The sequence below is a fragment of the Dasypus novemcinctus genome, chromosome 2 (genome assembly GCF_030445035.2).
Source record: "Dasypus novemcinctus isolate mDasNov1 chromosome 2, mDasNov1.1.hap2, whole genome shotgun sequence".
NCBI classification, from domain to species: domain Eukaryota; kingdom Metazoa; phylum Chordata; class Mammalia; order Cingulata; family Dasypodidae; genus Dasypus; species Dasypus novemcinctus.
This window is the reverse complement of record NC_080674.1, coordinates 79,890,143-79,908,105: the sequence shown is the minus strand read 5'-3', so window position 1 is coordinate 79,908,105 and position 17,963 is coordinate 79,890,143. Positions and strand designations below refer to the sequence as shown.

General features: G+C 41.5%; 1 protein-coding gene across 1 annotated transcript in view; it reads left to right on the top strand.

Moving 5' to 3' along the window:
- The window catches only part of LHFPL2 (LHFPL tetraspan subfamily member 2), a 178,778-nt gene that overhangs the window by 68,521 nt on the left and 92,294 nt on the right, over positions 1-17,963 (top strand). The window contains exon 3 of the mRNA XM_004449667.3: positions 17,716-17,788. The gene's annotated coding sequence lies outside the window, so the exon portion shown is untranslated. The remainder of the gene's footprint in view (positions 1-17,715; positions 17,789-17,963) is intronic.

The window sequence follows — 17,963 nt, the reverse complement described above, 5'->3', positions numbered from 1 at the left end:
AGGAAGTGGAGGGTGGGATTTGAGTTTCTGGGTCCCCCACAATGCTCACATATGTTTTTGGTGGATCATGTGCTAGTTTTTACCTTTTTACAGGACAGGTAATGAGGAACAAGTATGCTACTGAGCCTGAAGTTTGAGAAGGAGTGGAGTAGAATGGTGTCAAAAGCCTTATACCTAAATGATTCCCAGAAGGTATCATTTATTTACCCAGAGAAAGTTGACAGTGAAGCAAAGCCATCTTACCCTCCACCTCTCTTGAGGTAATACACCCTTGAAATACCTAAGGCCCCTGCTGTGTGTGTGTGTGAGAGAGAGGGGGGGGGGGGGGAGAGAGGGAGAGAGAGGAAGAGAAGGAGAGAGAGAGAGGGAGAGAGAGAGAGGGAGAGAAGGAGAGAGAGAGGGAGAGAGAGAGGGAGAGAGGGAGAGAGAGAAATAGCCCAACCTCTTCTCAAACAGGCTTTAATGTCACTCATCAGAATGGAATTGCTAGAACCTCCATACCAGTAACATTTCCTCTTGGGAGAAAAGGAAATTAATCACCTAAAGCCTGATTGTAGGTGCCCAATTCCAAAACTACCCAAATGCTCCCTGTTAGAGAATGCCTTGTTTAGATTCTTTAATTGGCAGAAAGTGCTTCTTTCGCTTCTTTCTTGCTGTACGATATCACAGTTCTTTCTGCTCAGTCATTGCTTTTGAAAAACCCTTATTTCTTTTATTCTTCGGGTGATTGACATCTTGTTTCTGTTTCAGACAATGTGCTGGCATTGCCTACCTTTGTGCTGATCCTCTAGGAGGGTGAAGCATGAACTCCCATGCCAGAAGAGGGAGTATAATTACTATCTTTGTGATTTAGTACAAGTTCTTAAACTATTAGAACTCGATTATTGTGGTGTTTGCCAGTTGAGGTCAAGCCAACATCTGTACTTGTCCTTCTTTCCCAGTGGGCATGCTAAGAAAAGAGAAAGAGAAGAGTTCAAAGAATTGAAAACAGAGTTTTCATTAGTATAACATTTGGGGTCAGGTAAACATCTCCTTCGAATTTCATTGAAAAATTCCAGGAGACCAAGGGCAAAATCTCCGGAAGACTTGTTTCAAAGGGTGTGTGTAGCTCAGTGGAAGATACCCTTTTTAAAAACTGAAAAAAAAAACCAACAACCAAAAAAACAACAAACCTGAGTATTGCTTAGGGGACTCTTAAAAAAACAGAAAAAAAAAAGGATATGATAACAAAATTTATTTTCCTTGTTTGGAAAGTATGGAAGGCCTGTAAAAGATTTTCTCCAGTGACTAGGAAATTCTTCTTTGCCTATGTGCCAACTTTCCTTCCAAGAGCTATGGAGTGATTTCTTAAGCTTGTGAACTTGAGTCATTAATACAGACAACAGGGACTCAGCTGGGAGACAGAAAACAGCAGGACTGTCCTTACTAAGGCAGGCACGTTCTGATGTACCTAAGCCTGGTTTTTGGTTGTTCACTTTTGTGTTGTTCTAGTTGCTGGTCTCAGGGTTCACATGACACTTTTAACAAGAGTTAAACCCTTGTGTAACTTAAAAAAAGAAGTTGAGAGAAACTGTCCCTCTTGTCCCTGAAGGAAATTAAACCACAGTGGAGACTGGAATTTCTGTCCTGGAAATCTTAAAAAGTAGAACATAAAAATTAGGTCACTTAAGTAAGTCGGCTTGGAGGCTGACCAAGTGGCCTCTTACAGCATTCCATGTTTATAAAATAACTCATGTTAATATTCATGTATTATCTTTAGAGTAAGAAAAATCAGTTCTCTGTTCCACTCCATACTTAGAAATGGCTGTGTCTCTCATTTGCATTGTGTAATGCTGTTGCTGGAGGAGACGTAGGGGTGAGTGGGAGGCAGGAAGTAAGAGAGCTTGTCATTTAAGACCATGATTTTCAGGCTTGCCAGAGGATGGCACTGAGAGGACACTTGGCTTATACAGACCTGACTTGACTGAGCGAACTAACAAAATCCCCAGAGAACTTTACTTAGCTCGAGGGCACTTCCTGTAATGAACTATTACACTACTAATGATGAAGTTTGCTGGCAGTAAGTGATCTATAAACTGCAAAGAGGTTGTTTGCTTCAGTGTCACTGGAACTATTGACTTAAAAAAAAAGTTAAGAAGATTGTCTTAAGCAAGATTTTAAAATCATCTGGCTCCCGTATGACAGAAATTAAAAAGTCAAAGGAAAGGTTCTTTGTGGAATGCCAAACCACAGTTAACATAGTTCTTGATGACTTGTTGAATTCCCACTCTCCCCAGGGCTGTCTTCTACGTCTACAAAATCACATCCAGCTCTGATGTCCACCACAGAGGGGCAGGTCAGTTTCCCTCCCTCCTGCTGGCCTTAAAGAGACATAGTTCATGGGCTCAAGAAGGTCTTGCGTTTTTAGGAATTGGAGAAATTGAAAGCTGTTAAAGGTACTCAGCAGTCAGGAAAGTGAAAGGTAAAATTGGGAGCATTCCATTTTTTTTTTTCAGACAATTCATGAAAACTCTTTTTTCTTAACATTCTTTTTTGAGTAAAGATTTATCTTAGGAATTTAGAATAGGAAGTTACTGTCCTCAGTGACTTTCTTGAAACAGTCCATACTGCATTGACTGGACATAAGACTTTCCCAGGGAACTAGAAACTGAAATATATTATCTTGCCTTTGCTTTTCTTTTCTTTGTCTTTCTGTTATTTATTTGTTTGTTTCTTGTTTTATTTTCCTGGGCAGGCAAAAATAAAGGAGAGAACTCTGAGCTATAACATTTAGTTTTACTGCTGTTTTCTTTCCCTGTTTGTTTTAAAAAGGACACAATCATTAAAACAGGACCCTATGTTTTCAGTTCATTCTCTCTTTTAACTTTTATTTGAAGTTAGTTCTGCCATTTGGTGGTTTCTAAGATGTTTGGTTATTTACAGTGGAACCCTTTCTTTCAAATAAAATCTTAGGTTTAACCCTAATATGTGCAACAGAAAAACTGCAACTGCTCTGGGGGTTTGTCCCCTAGCCTTGCCCTGCCCGTGGTGTTTGAGCTCCTGGGGCCCTGTGGTTTAATCTGCGGGCAAGAACGCAGTACCAGCAGGGAGTGCCTGGATTACAACCCCCAGCTCTGCCAAGACTACGTGTCACTTCACTTCTGGACTCCTGTGCTCTCTTTTACGAAGTGATGGCTCTGCACCAGATTATCTGAGTTCTTGCTGCCCTAACAATCAGCAGTTCTGAGTTCCACACAGCGAGCATTGAGGTGGTATGAATGCTTGGTAACTGAGGAATAGGCACAGCAAGAGCAGAAGATTTGGTAAAGGAAAAATCATCCTGTTCTAGCATGAATGGTCTTCAGTTCATGCACATGAAAGCTCAGGAACCAAAACTGTGGCATCAGCAGAGTTGTGTCTGAGGAAATGTTTTCCAGAGATGTCAGTGAGGCGTTACCACAGAAGACTCTGTGGAGAAAGGGAGTTACACCAGTTGTGGGTTGTAGTTTACCATTGATTGTAGTTGAACTTACTGATAAGTGGTTAGCCGTTAATAAAAAAAAGTTTCTTTTACTAAAGAAACTTAAGCCCCATCGCTTTTTTTTAAGTTTGAAAATGCGTCTGAGGCATAGTTCAAGAGTCTGTAGCTAACACATTCGATTCAAGAATGGGGAGGGTGAGGCCAAGGTCAGGGTTCAGTGCTCTGGGGGCCAGGGAGCTGGGCTGGGCTCTGGCCAGAGTGGACTTTTAACCCTGACCAACAGTCTGTCAGAAGTGTGCCATGGCTCTCGGGGAGGGGTCTGAGGGCGGGGAAGGAGTCAAAACTCACATGTCCTCCTGGGACCAAGCAGGGCCTCTGTCCTACTAGTGGTGGGCTTGGCCATCCCGTCTTGGCATATGAAGGGTACCCTGTCCACATCTTCAGCAGCTGAAAGGAAAATCTGAGATACTCCCTGCCAGTTAGAGCCTGCGTGTCTGCTCTTAGTGGGTTTCTTCAGTCTGAAGACAAAATTCCCTGTCCTAAGTCATATTATTGAAATAATGCTCCATGGTTCTCAACATGAGCATGCCCTCTTCTCTTTTGGGAATTGGGAGAAAGGTTGCCGTTAGAAGAGAAAATCTGCTTTTGTTTTAATTTCTAAAAGTCTATTGTTCTCTGTAGCTGTTCTGGTTTCTTTATTTAGTTAAATATCATTTTATAATTAAAATGTGAAACACTTGCTTTTCATCTGTAAAAGATTAGGGTGCAGCAATTTTATGAAAATTGTGTGGAAGAAATATGATTCCAATGCACACCATTGTTCTATATGAAGAGATTTCACTATTAATTAAGCATGGAATATTTTCCCTTGGTTCTTAGCATAAATGGAGTAATACATGAGGCCATAGTTGGATTTCATCTTTGCCCAGGGAAGAATTACATTTAGTTTTAATTTGTTTCCTATAAAAAATAGGAAAGACAAGTAGTTTAAAATAAAATATCTCAAATACTTAAAAAAAAAAAAGAGATTTATTTATTTGTTTCCCCTTCCCACACACCCCCCACCCCGGTTGTCTGCGCTCTGTGTCCATTTGCTGTGTGTTCTTCTGTGACCACCTCTAGCCTTATCAGCGGAACCGGGGATCTGTGTTTCTTTTTGTTGCATCATCTTGTTGTGTCAGCTCTGTGTGTGTGCAGCACCATTCCTGGGCAGGCTGCACTTTCTTCCGTGCTGGGCAGCTCTCCTTAGGGGGCGCACTCCTTGCGTGCATCAGCACTGCTAATGGACCAGCTCCACATGGGTCAAGGAGGCCCGGGGTTTGAACCGTGGACCTCCCATATGGTAGGTGGACACCCTATCCATTGGGCCAAGTCTGATGCCTGATACTTTTTTTTTAGTAAGTGTTTTTTGTACAAATTGTAACAACAGAATTAGGAAACTTACGTACCTCTTAATATGTACTCCAACTTACCCCATCAAGATTCTCTTAGTCAATTGTAACATAGGTGTATAAATTAGATTTTTTAAAAGATTTATTTATTTAATTTATTTCTCTCCCCTTCCCTGCCCACCACCCCAGTTGTCTGCTCTCTGTGTCCATTTGCTGTATGTTCTTCTGTGTTCGTTTGTGTCAGTGGCATGTGAAGTCTGTGTCTCGTTTTGTTGCATCGTCTGGCTGCATCAGCTCTCCGTGTGTGCAGTGCCATTCCTGGGCAGGCTGCACTTTTTGTGCTCTGGGTGGCTCTCCTTGCAGGATGCACTCCTTGCGCATGGGGTTGCCCTATGTGGGGGACACCCCTGCATGGCATGGCACTCCTTGCGCGCATCAGCACTGTGCGTGGGCCAGCTCATCACACAGGTCAGGAGGCCCTGGGTTTGAACCTTGGTCCTCCCATCTGGTAGGCAGAGACGCCTTATCCATTGGGCCAAATCCGCTTCCCTAAATTAGATTTTCTTAGTAATTTGTATCATAGGTGTATACACTAGAATTTTAAAATGTGCATTAATTTTCTTCCCCAGAATTAATTTGTGATGAATGCTCCAGAGCAAGTGGCCTCCAAACTTTAACAGTGAATGTTTTCTTCAAATAAAATTTTAAATGGGATTCCGAGAAAGAAAAAAAAAATGATTAAAGCAGAGATTCTCTGGTTGCTGTGGTTGTAGTGGGGGATGGATGTATGCACACTTGCTCTTCTGCCCCCACCTGCCAAACTCCAGGGTTCTGGCCCTGAAAACCACGCTCCATGGCAGACATTTAATCTGTTTCAGGGGTGAGTGTTGGTGGTGCTGGGCCTTTCCTTCTTGACTGATCCTAGATGGCACAGTCATGGCGACATTCGCATCCGTCATCTTCGACTGTGGGTGGTTATTTTTAGTTAAGTTACAGTTAGTTGCAAACTTAAAAGCTAACCACCTAAGCAAACCAGTCATTTTTCTCTATCTTGAAATTGAACCTTTACATCTAACTCCTCCTTGGAATTTCATTCAGATGCCACTTTTCTCACTGCTTTCTAATCTGTGCCAGGAAGGTTTTCTCCTTGTGGATTCAGTTTTAAATCCGTAGCTATAGTGCTTACACCATGGTGGACATTCATATTTATGAGCCTTATAGGAATGAGGTGTTTTTTTTTTCCATTTTATACCCCATTCTGGGTGATTGTGTGCCTGCCCATTTTCTTTCCTCCACTAGATAATAAAAAGCAACATAGCATTATTTCAAAGTATAGATAGTGCTGGAGTATCTTTTAATATTTGAATAGATTGGAGTAGCTCAGAACTCTAGAAAAGAAAAACACATTCTCGTGTAAATTTACAATTCTTAGATCCATCTGTGTCTAAATGGTGTGAGTATAAAATGGCACAAAAAGTGGTCTTTTTCGGTCTTAATATGTGCATATATTCAATAAGCATGTATTGTGCGCCTGTGTACAGAGTTATTTGCCTAAGCCTGGAAGAGATATAGAGATGAGATACTTCGTATGCATTGCCTTCCTAAATATATACACCATCCCCACCAGGTAGGTGCTATTATTTTTTTCACTTACATTTCATCTCCTCCTTAACCCACTTGACATGCTTTTCTGGGATAAACTCATCCTTAAACCCAAGGCTTCAATCACCTCCCATATGACTGATAAATTCACAAACTGTATGGCCTGCTCTGAACTCCTTTCCTAAGTTACTTTCTACTGGAAACCCCCATAATCTGGTTGCCTAGCCAAATGCTTCAACCTGAAAATTTCCCAACAGAGCAAATTTTCTTCCCCATCCTTACCACATCTCTTTTTCCTGGGTTCCCTTTCTTGGTCAAGATATTATCCTCTGTACCCACACGTGTTCATTCAACTGATATCTTAGTCACTATTCCAGATATTAGGGATCTTTATCAAAACAGATGAAAGAACTTGGCTTCATGGTGCTTACATTTCAGCGGATAGACAAGTAACTTAAATGTATATATATATATCTATATTTACATCTATTTAGATCCCTGTCTCAATCTACCTCCCATTTCTCGCTATCTGCCAATTTATCAATGACTGTCAGGCAATGGTGAGAACTATGGAGCAAAACAAAGCAGGGTAAGGACGACAGGCAGTGCTGGAGTCAGGATGTGTGTTATACCCTTCCAGCTAGGGCAGACATTTGAGCAGAGGCTTGAATAAAGTGTGGGGACAAGTCATTTGAATATCTGTGATTTGGGGGGCCTACCTCACCCTCAGTCCTTCCTGTCAGAGAGACTGAGTCATGGTCACTTTTGTACCCTTGCCATCATCCACAATTTATAAACGATAGTCAGGAGATACATGTATGTACTTGAAACAGGGAGTCGGACAGGCAAGTACTTACTAGACAATGTGGTGTGGGGATGCCATAGAGGTGTGCCCAGGGGGCTGCAGGAGCTCAGGGAAGGCAGGGATGGGAGGAGGAGAAAGGCAAGAAAAAGTTCAGAGACGGTTTCTTGGAAGGTGGCATTTAAGTTAGATCTTGAGCAAAATTTTAGTGCATGGAGTTGGGAAGTATTTAGAGTCAAAATAGCTACAGAGGCCAGTGGCTTGGGTCCTCCACAATGAGGCTTGGAGGACACAGCATCCGATTCACTGGAAGCAGGCCACAAAAGGAGGTGGGCACAGCATCATGACTTGTGATGGGGCGTGTTCAGCAAACTTCAGGCAAAGTAAGCTGGGCTGGGGACTGGTGTGTTCTAGAGGACAAATTCCATTCATCTGACTTGGAATTCTGCCCTTGGGAAGGAGAGAGGGAGAAAGAACCTTTCGTTTCCCCCTTTCCTCTCTTCCCAGGTGCCTCCCCGAGAGCATTCCTTTCTCACATCTCACCCTGTGTCCTCCTTTTCTGATTAAAATGACAATCACAGTAAGGTTCAGTTTCTAGAAGCATTTACAGAAGCCTCTGCCGTCTTGGTTGGAAGATGAGTCGTTTATACATTTTGAAAAAGATGTCATGCTGCCGAGAAGGGGCCTGACCCTCTGGCCTGAGAGCTTCAAGGAGAGAAGGCAGGTCTCAGCTTTGCTTCTGAAGGGGGCAGGTTTGGGGTGGGTTAGGGTGGGTGGGAAGGGCGTGTTGTGGCTCTTCTAAAGAAGGGCTGTGGACTCTGGAAGACCCCCTTGTTTGGGTGCACAGTAGAAATGGGACGAATGTGCAGAGGACTCTTCAGAAAAGCTCTGGCATCTTCCACGGGAAGCTTTGGCATTGTTTGGGTTTCACAGTATTTGCGGTCATTTTCTCTACTTTGTCAGGCAGGCCTCCCCCATGCTTCTGTTTTTTTAGTTTATTTTTTTTTAGATGGTACTGGGGACCGAAGCCAGGACCTCATATGTGGGAAGCAGGCACTGAACCACTTGAGCTACATGTGCTCCCTTGTATATTAGTTTTTATTCTCTGATACTAAACCCTTCTATTTCTTTGTGGCATCCTCTTCCTCTGCCTAGGTAAGCAGAATTATTTCAGGAGTAAGTGCCCACTCATTGTCCCCCTTCCTAGGGGGTGATGGATATGCAATCGTGGAGTAACGATTGTACTAAGGCCTCTAGAGGCCCCCTTGCCGAGGGTTTTTTTAGGATTTTTTTCTTCCCCTCCTCCTCCCCCGCCCTCCTGATTTGTGGTCTGTGTCTGTCCACTGTGTGATCTTCTGTATCTATTTCTCTTTTTGTCTTTTCTTCTAGTCTTTCTCCTCTAGGATTCACTGGGATTCGATCCTGGGGACCTCCGATGAAGAGAGAGGTTCCCTGTCAGTTGCACCACCCCAGTTCCTGGTCTCTGCTGCACTTCATCTTGAAACTCTGCCCTTCGTCTCTCTTTTGTTGCATCATCATCTTGCTGTGTGACTCACTTGTGTGGGCCCTGGCTTACCCCACGGGCATTGGCTCCCATGCAGGCACTTGTGTGGGCACTGACATGGGCATTCGGCTCACTCTGTGGGCACTCGGCTTGCCGCACGGGCACCGGCTTGCCGCGCAGGCACGCTTTCTCTTCTTTTTCACTAGGAGGCCCCAGGGATTGAACCCGGGTCCTGCCATATGGTAGGCAGAGGTCCTAGAGCTTGAGCCACATCCTCTTTCCTAGGATTTATTTTTAATGGTAAATTATACTGTATGTTGGTGAGCAAAACTTAAAATGATCATAACCTTTATAAAAATATTCTATTAAGAGTTATGTACTTGGGAAATGGATGTGGCCCAACTAATTGGGATCCCATCTGCCATATAAGTGGTCTAGGTTTCGATGCCCAGGGCCTCCTGGTGAGGGCGAGCTGGCCCACGCAGACGTGCTGCCCCACGCAGGAGTGCTGCCCCATATGGGAATGTGGCCCCGTGTGGGAAAGCCGCCCCATGCAGGAGTGCTGGCTGATGCACCAAGATGACACAAGAAACACAGAGGAGAGAAAATAAGATGTTAGCAAAACAGGGAGCTGAGGTGGTGCAAGAAAGTCATCGCCTCTCTCCCTTTCCGGAAGGTCCAAGGATCGGTTCCCGGAGCTGCCTAATGAGAATGCAAGCAGACACAGAAAGAACATACAGCAAATGGACACAGAGAGCAGACAGTGGGGGGGAGGGGGGAGAAATAAAGTAAAAATAAATATTAGAAAAAAAAAGTTATGTATTCTTGGTTTTGTTATGATATGTGTTTTTTAAATAAATTTCTTGAAGTATTTTTTCCTGAAAGTGGCAAAAGCTTAGTCACAATGTCCTCCTGAAATAGGGCTCATTATTATTCCTGAAAGTCAGGTCCAAAGCTGTCCCTACAATGGATGGTGCAGGCCTTCTCGGCTCTCTCATAGTTTTACTGGAGATTTCCTTCTTTGTCTCCTCTTCACCAAAATCCTGTTACCTGCTCACTTATACCAGCTTTTTGGTAAAGCTCAAAGTCTTTGATTATACAGACTAAAACTTACAATATTAGTATCTGGAAAAGTTAGAGTGACCCGGCTCACTGTGGTGTCAGTGATGGCTCTCAAACCTTCCACATAGAATGGATCACAAGAGGGAGGTACAGGGAACATGTGGAGGCAGAGGAGAGCAGAGCAACGCCACAGGAGAGAGGATACTTATCCTGGGAGCAGCTGGTAATGCCTTGTTTGTCTTGGTCTCCCCATTGCATGTGGGAGAAGGTTCCTAACAGGTACTATTTTGATTGCAGGTGGATAACACAGTGGACAGATAAGTGCATGCATGTATATGCAAGACAATGAAAATGGGGAATATTTTAGATAGGTTCTCTAAAAGCAAACTGTCTGTTTCACCTTTACAGCCAGCCTTGCTTAGATGGAGAGACTCCCTTTTTTCTGATGGGTTTTTTCCCTTGGTTTTCAAGAAACTGCAAATCCTTTCAAGGAAAGGCATTTCCCAAATGGTGAGTTGGCTGGCTTGTCTTGGTTTGACAGCCCTGCCCCTCCAATGAGCTTCACCTTGTGGATACACCACAGCTTCCTTTTGGAGATATGTTGGGTCCATAAACAGTGTAGTTTCCCAATTGGCATGGTCAGAAATCCTTGAAGATTTGCAAGAGTCTTTGGGAAGCACTCTACAGGTTAAACAGGCTCCTTCCTGGGCTTCAGGGAGTTTATAATTGACAGCCAGACTGGGAGTGGGTTTTTGCTGGTATGCTTGTGCATGTGGGTGTCCATATACCCGGCTTGAATGTCTTTTTAATAAGCATCTTTCTTTACTTCTAGTTTTAATCTTGGCATCTGTTTTTGAGAAACATCCATCTGTTATTACTTAAAGTTTATTTGGAATGCATACTGCTACAATACGTCAAACAGAGAAAGGGCTTGTCAGCACCTACAGACTGAGTTCTTTGCTGCAGTTGCCTGTTTCCTCGACACACTCCCTATTTGTGCTCTGTTCACCTGTGTCTGCCGATGGCCTGTGCCTGTCAACCTTAAATGCTCCATTCTGGGACAAGTAGTTGGGATATTTGATGAGGTTTACCTATTGCTGGTGCTCAACAATACCCGTAAAATACTTGTCTTCTAAGATCATTACGCGCCTGCATTCAAGGTAAAAAAAAGAGCAAGTTTATTAAGAGTAGTTGTTGTCTGGAGGAGGTTTTCAGAATTGCCAGAAGAGCTCTTTAATTATCCACACTTATGTCACCCTCCCCTGATTCTAGGGATATTCTAGGGCAGAAGGAGTTCCCAGAGATTGGTTGAAAAAAATCTACCTGCTTAAAGATTCCTCCCTACATTGGAAAGCATAACTATTACACAAACACCCCCTATTCCTACCCTTGTGTTCCTTTCCTATCTGCTTGTTTATCTTTTGCCTCGTGCTTCCTTCTTCTTCTTGAATTCCTGTTATAATCTTTACTTTGTGATTTTCTCCACTCCTATTAACCTGGTATATTCTCTTCCCTATATCTTGCCTTTTCTATCTGTAGAAAATTTTCTTAATCGCAATCATTCATTCATTTGTTCATTTGTGAAACATTTATTAAATGCCTACTCTGTGCTACACACTGTGCTAAGTGCAGGGGATATAGAGAGGAGTAACTAGAATTAGTTTTGGTCTCTAGGATCTTCTGGTCTTGTGGTTTACAACTAAAAGTTGTTAAATGCATCTAACAGAGTCCTGGCTATGTATAAATAACAATAGCACTGTTTTTGAAGGATGAGATGGCATGATTGAATTTGGCTTGTTACTGGCCGCATGGGTAGGCTCTTCTATTGTACCCAGATCTTTAAAAACGTACCATTCCAATACCTTCATGTTGATGTGGTAATGTTTGAATCAAGTAATTTCTCCTTTCTGAAGAGTAAAAGGAAGTTTTCATGATTAAGAATATTGGGCCTCTAGTCTGTAAGGTCTTAGTAAACTTGAACTTCAGTCATTCACCATTGTGACTGAGTGGCACTGCAAGTTCCCAGCAAATCACATGAGTTAACACAGTCCAGCTTTTGGCAACCTGCCACTCTCTCTATTTGGTAGACAGGTTGGTGAAATTTGACACTCATGTCTTTCCTTGGAAATCTTGCAAGGTTCAACAGTCCTTCAATGGTTGACTCATTCCTGTTAAACTCTTGTGGTCAGATCCAAGTGTGAGGTTGTCTTGCCTCTATTTTCAGAAGAGAGTCAATCCATTCCATTGACTTTTTTGAGAAAAATACCAGCCTAATCTTTGAGTGACAATTTATGCTTTGGATGAAGAAATGAGACACTGCTCTCTGTGCTTGTTTTGCTGGTATCAACTCCCTTTAAAATGTGAAGAAACTTTCCCAAGCATTTGTTGTATCAACAGAGCAGTAAAGTAGGATTGGGACAATGATTCCTTTAGCTTAACTCATGTAAACAGAGCCTTAGATAGAAAGTATGTCTACCAACAATATAAGATTACTTCTTAGTAGGATAGGTGGGGTTATTCATGAGAGTAGCAGAGCTCTAACCATATTTGCTTTGAGCTAATCTCCTTTGGAATTCCCCTCCGTTCTTCAAGTCTTGGGGGCCGGTCCTTGAAGAATAAGGAGGGTTGAAAAGCAGCATGTCTTGGTGTTTGCAGTATTGCCTTGCCAGAAATACCATGGAACTTGGAGTCAGAAGTCCTAGGTCTGAGCCCAGATTCTAGCATTTACTAATTGTGTGATTCAGCTTAAGTTTGCTCAAATTCCTAATTGTAGAAGAGTAATGATCTGTGATGTCTGTTCCTACCCCTACTCCAGCCAGCTTCTGCTTACGGTGAGGATCAAAAGAGAAAATGAATTTGGAAGTGTGGTGTGGATTTATACAGTACTCTGACGTGGGAACTCTTTCTCAGATGGCGCACCGTGAACTCTCTCGGGATTCACTGGGTTCAGGGAGGGTCTCTCCCAGGTAGAGGAAAGTTACCGCGACTCTGCCCTGTGACCTCTGTGAGCACCTGCCTCTTAACCCACACCAGAGGCCTCTTGGACCACTGTGGTGCAACTTACTACCAAGTCCTTTCTTGTAATTGCCGCGGTAATTTCCACTCTCTAGTTCTAGTTTTCAGAGTAGCATGAAACAATTCAAATCCGTATATTTCAAGCCTAAGAACCCTATAAGCAAGAAGGGGTCTTATAACTCTGCTTCCTGTTTTTGGCAATTCAATACGATAAATAAGTGCTGAGGCCGATCACATGGGCTCTGTGCCCAGGCACTAAAGGCAACTATTGTTTTTGCTCCTGATCTCCGGAAGTGCAATGTAAGGGCAGGCTTTGTGAGGGCATGCTTCTCAAGTAGGGATGAATGGGAAGTAAAACTTTTAACTCCTTCATGCACAAACCACAGTGGGTTAATTTATTTAGGATGCTTGCTAGAATAAACAGCGCCTACTGCCTTTATTGGGCTATAAAGAATTCAAATGGCCAGGCAGAGCATTCTAATACACAAAAATGACAACAAAAGGATGATAAATAATAAAGACACATATTTCTAAATTTTATCAGACCCCATGTTTTTAACAACCACAAAGCAAAAAAAAAAAAAAAAATCGCACATAGGGAAATGGAAAAATGATGATAGAACAGCATGATAAGACCTCTGCATGCTATACTTGATGTTCTGCAATCACCATACCCCGTGGAAGGATACCGAAGTGTGTCTTTTTAGTGGCTAAGGGTGAGGCATACTCCCTACATGTTGATTTATAGAATTTAAAACAAAAACAAAAAAAGTAACATAGGCCTTGGAGTTAGATGCTTTGGGTACTATTAACCTTACTGAGAAGCCACGTGGCTTTGGGGAAGTCAGTTTTTTCAGATTTTCAATTTTCCTCAAATTTAAACTAGAGCTAAGATTTTCTGCCCAGTCTTTACTGTTATGTAGTTGCTAGGATTAAATACGATATTGAATATGGATTCAAATTTTGACTCCACCTCTTACTTAAAAGCCATATGACTTCCAGAAAGTTCTGTAAATTTTCCTGTGTCTGTTTTTCCATCTTTAAAATGGGGATGACACTGGCACCTACCTTGGGGTTTTTGTGACAAGTAACTGAGTTATTTCCTTTAAGTACATAGAGCAGTGCCTCAGAGTTACTGTGTAATATATTATATATATATGTACACTTTTGAGGGCTCTGTGACTTAGCCTATTTTTAGTATACTTTATTTTTTTTTAAATAAAAAAACCTATGATACCCTATTTACCTACTAAATCCAGTAACAGAACCGGCTTGTTTTCTCTTTCTGATCACTTTGGAGGGTTCACTAGATATGACTTCCTTGTCAGAAAAACTTAATCATTACACTGTGAACTCATTTCTAAATGCCCTTTTCTTCAGAACTTTAGGTCATATATATTTATTGTAGGAAATGCTTTTCCTTGCACTGTGAGTTTGGAAAGCTTTAGGTGAATCAGGATACAACCCTGCCTCCTCTATTATTGCTAGGTCTTGGGATTGTCCAGAGCTTTGCTTATGTTGTACACTACCAAATAAAAAAAACAACCAGAATTTTAAAATATTGTCTTTAATTTTGAACAGTACTAAAATTCAAGCATTTTTGGCTTTTAGGGACAATGGAATGTTGATCAAGAACACCATTTATAATAGACCTATTCACAATAATCCAGGTGGTTTCTTTCACAGAGGTCATTTCCAGATGAAAATACTAATCATGATTTCTCATAAAAGGGTAAAGTAAAATTGTGGGATGTACTTGAATTTAACTAGAAATGGACTTATTATACAGAGGTGCTTTAAAAAAATCATAGTCTCCCTAAGCTATTATAACAAAGGATCTTATGAATTCAGAATTCTTTCCAGTATTTTTTTCAAGTTTTTTAGTTCTTTTTTTTTTTTTTAAAAAAGACACGTAGATCACAAAAAAAAGTTACATTAAAAAAATAAGAGGTTCCCATATATCCCACTCCCTCCCCTTCCCCCCACTCCTCCCACATCAACAACCTCTTTCATCAGTGTGGCACATTCATTGCATTTGGTGAATATATTTTGGAGCACTGCTGCACCGCATGGATTATAGTTTACATTGTATTTTACACAGTAAATTGTTTAACCTCCCTCAGGCCATTCAGTGGGTTATGGCAGGATTTATAATGTCCATCATCTGTCCATGCAGTATCATTTAGGACAAGTTCAAGACCTGAAAATGCTCCCCACATCACATCCCTTCTTCTCTCTCCCAGCCGTTGCCACTGTCTCCACGTCAATGCTACAATTTCTTGCATTGCTAGAGTCACAATAGTTCTATAGCAGAATACCAGTAAGTCCACTCTAATCCATATTTTATTCCTCCATCTATGGACCCTGGGTTGGCGACCTCCACTCCACCTCTAAATCGAGAGGGGGCTTAGAATCCCACATGGCTGACTGATGCGATTCTCCTGCTTGGAGTTGTAGGCACTCTTGGTTCCCTGGTGTGGTGGTTGACCATCTTCACCTCCCTATTAGCTGAACCTGGGTAAATCCAAAGAACTGGAGAGTACGAGTTGCAACTCTGCTGAGGCTCAGGGCCCAGCTGGCACATGGCCAGTCCAGAGATTCAGGTCTCCTGAGTATACACCAATCCCACTAGAAAAAGATCTTGAATAAAAGGGGGAAATGGTAAAGACAAATGACTTTATATGGCTAAGAGACTTCAAAATGAGTCAGGAGGCCATTAGAGGGGTTCTGCTTACGCACGTCTCAGCAGGATCCCAGAGACAGCCAAAGTAGATACAACCCCCGGTGCTGGTGTTCCTTTCCTGTAATGACTGTTGTCCAGTATCTTTAATTTAACTGTTATTAAATTAAAATAATTTCTTTAGATTGAGGAACCTTTGAGTCACATACCGGCCTTTCAAACTCAGGGTACAATTTGGATTAACACCGATCATGCTGATTTTAAACTAGTTATCTAGATATAAGTGTGGATGCTTGTAGCTTGAAATTACAGACTTTTATTAACAGTTCCATGTGTATAGTTTAAAGTTTGATGATATAAAAGGGGCATGTGGTGGATGTTCCTGTTACTGGTCTATATAATTGAGGCTGTTAGTTTTTTTGTGTGATCTGTCTAACATAAAGTTAAAAATATTTTTCATTCCTAATTGTGTTTTTAGTATTTCTTAAACTTTTTATTTTTTTATTTATTTATTTATTTTTTAAAGATTTATTTATTTATTTAATTTCCCCCCCTCCCCTGGTTGTCTGTTCTTGGTGTCTATTTGCTGTGTCTTGTTTCTTTGTCCGCTTCTGTTGTCGTCAGCGGCACGGGAAGTGTGGGCGGCGCCATTCCTGGGCAGGCTGCTCTTTCTTTTCACGCTGGGCGGCTTTTCCTCACGGGCGCACTCCTTGCGCGTGGGGCTCCCCCACGCGGGGGACACCCTTGCGTGGCACGGCACTCCTTGCGCGCATCAGCACTGCGCACGGCCAGCTCCACACGGGTCAAGGAGGCCCGGGGTTTGAACCGTGGACCTCCCATATGGTAGACGGACGCCCTAACCACTGGGCCAAAGTCCGTTTCCCATTCTTAAACTTTTTATTTCTAATTTTTTCTCATACCATTTTACATATTAGTGCTAATTAGCATGATTAGGCTAATTATTCTTACATGAAGAAATTATTTTTAAATATGCAAAAAAGCAAAAGTTAATTTTACCTGCTAGTCTGTTTCCTTTACAGAGCTTTGCATTAAAGAATGCTCAGTTTCTCTTTGCGTAGGTGACAGGCTCAGTGAAGTGTAAATCGTACTTTCAAGAGCAAGGCCTTGTGGCAGGGTAAAAAAAGGTATGATTTGGAAACCCTGGATCTATGTGATATTGGGTTCTTTTTTTTTTTTTTTTTTTTTTCATTGTATTTTTTTGAAGATACATAAATCACAAAAAATGTTACATTAAAAAATATAAGAGGTTCCCATATACCCCACACCCACCCCACCCCACTCCTCCCACATCAACAGCCTCCACATTCATTGCATTCGGTGAATACATATGCAGCACTGCTACACCACATGGATTATAGTTTACATTGTAGTTTACACTCTCTGCTTCTTTTAATATCCATTTCCTAATCTGTCAGTGGACATAGTACTTGTCTGGAAGGACTATATCATAGTGCCTAACACAACCCTGAGTACATAAGAGATTTCCAACAAATGGTAACTGATTATTTAATTAGAAATATCTTCCATTTTTGTTTACCTTTTCAAAGTGAAGCTGAACTAAGACAATTTAGGATTCTCTATCTTGTGAATGTATTAATAGGGTTTAATTTTCTAAAGGTAACCTGAAAGTCTTTGAGAACACCAGAAGGAATAACTTGATTTCTGAACAACCTAAGTAATTATTAATTAAACTCTTATTTCTCAGCGTTTCTTCTCACTGTGGTAGAATTTCAATGGCCTTTTTTTTTTTTTTTTTCATTTTTCTAGTCTTTGCGAATTTTAGAGTATCCTAAAAGGATAAAAAGTGCTGCCAGGATTGTTTCCTCATTTCCAATTTCTTATTTCATTCTTTAATTTTTTTCTGGATTATTTGGAACTTTTGTGGTTGTACGTAAAGTGCCCTCAAGGGCTAAAGTTGTATTTTCAATTTAGTTCCTTTGTGAGGGGAAAGGTAATTAGGTGTATGGTTAATGGGTTGCACATTCCCTACTGCCCACTTTTATTTTTTCTGGTTCATCAGTGGTTTAAACCCTGCATTAGTACATCAGTTTTCCAGGGTAGGAATGGTTATGTTGTAATGCAAGTTGAACAAATATTTGAAACATCATATATTTTAATGAGGCAAAAAATTGCCTGGTGAGTGTTCTTTGTGTTTAAAAAAAATCTTGTTTTGTTCAGTTTGTTTCTGCAGGTGGCATTTTTCTGAAGCTGTTCATTGAGACTTCCCAGCATTCCTGTGGGATATAAATAGGTAAGTAAATGAAATCAGATGCCTTTACTGTTGATGATTCTTTGGAAACATTTCCCAGGTGAGTAACAACTTACTTCTTGATAAAGGTGCAATGTTTCAAACTTTTAGACCCTGTGTGGTAAATACAAGTTTTTTTTAGGCTAGAAATACCACTTGGATAAGTATACATAAATGT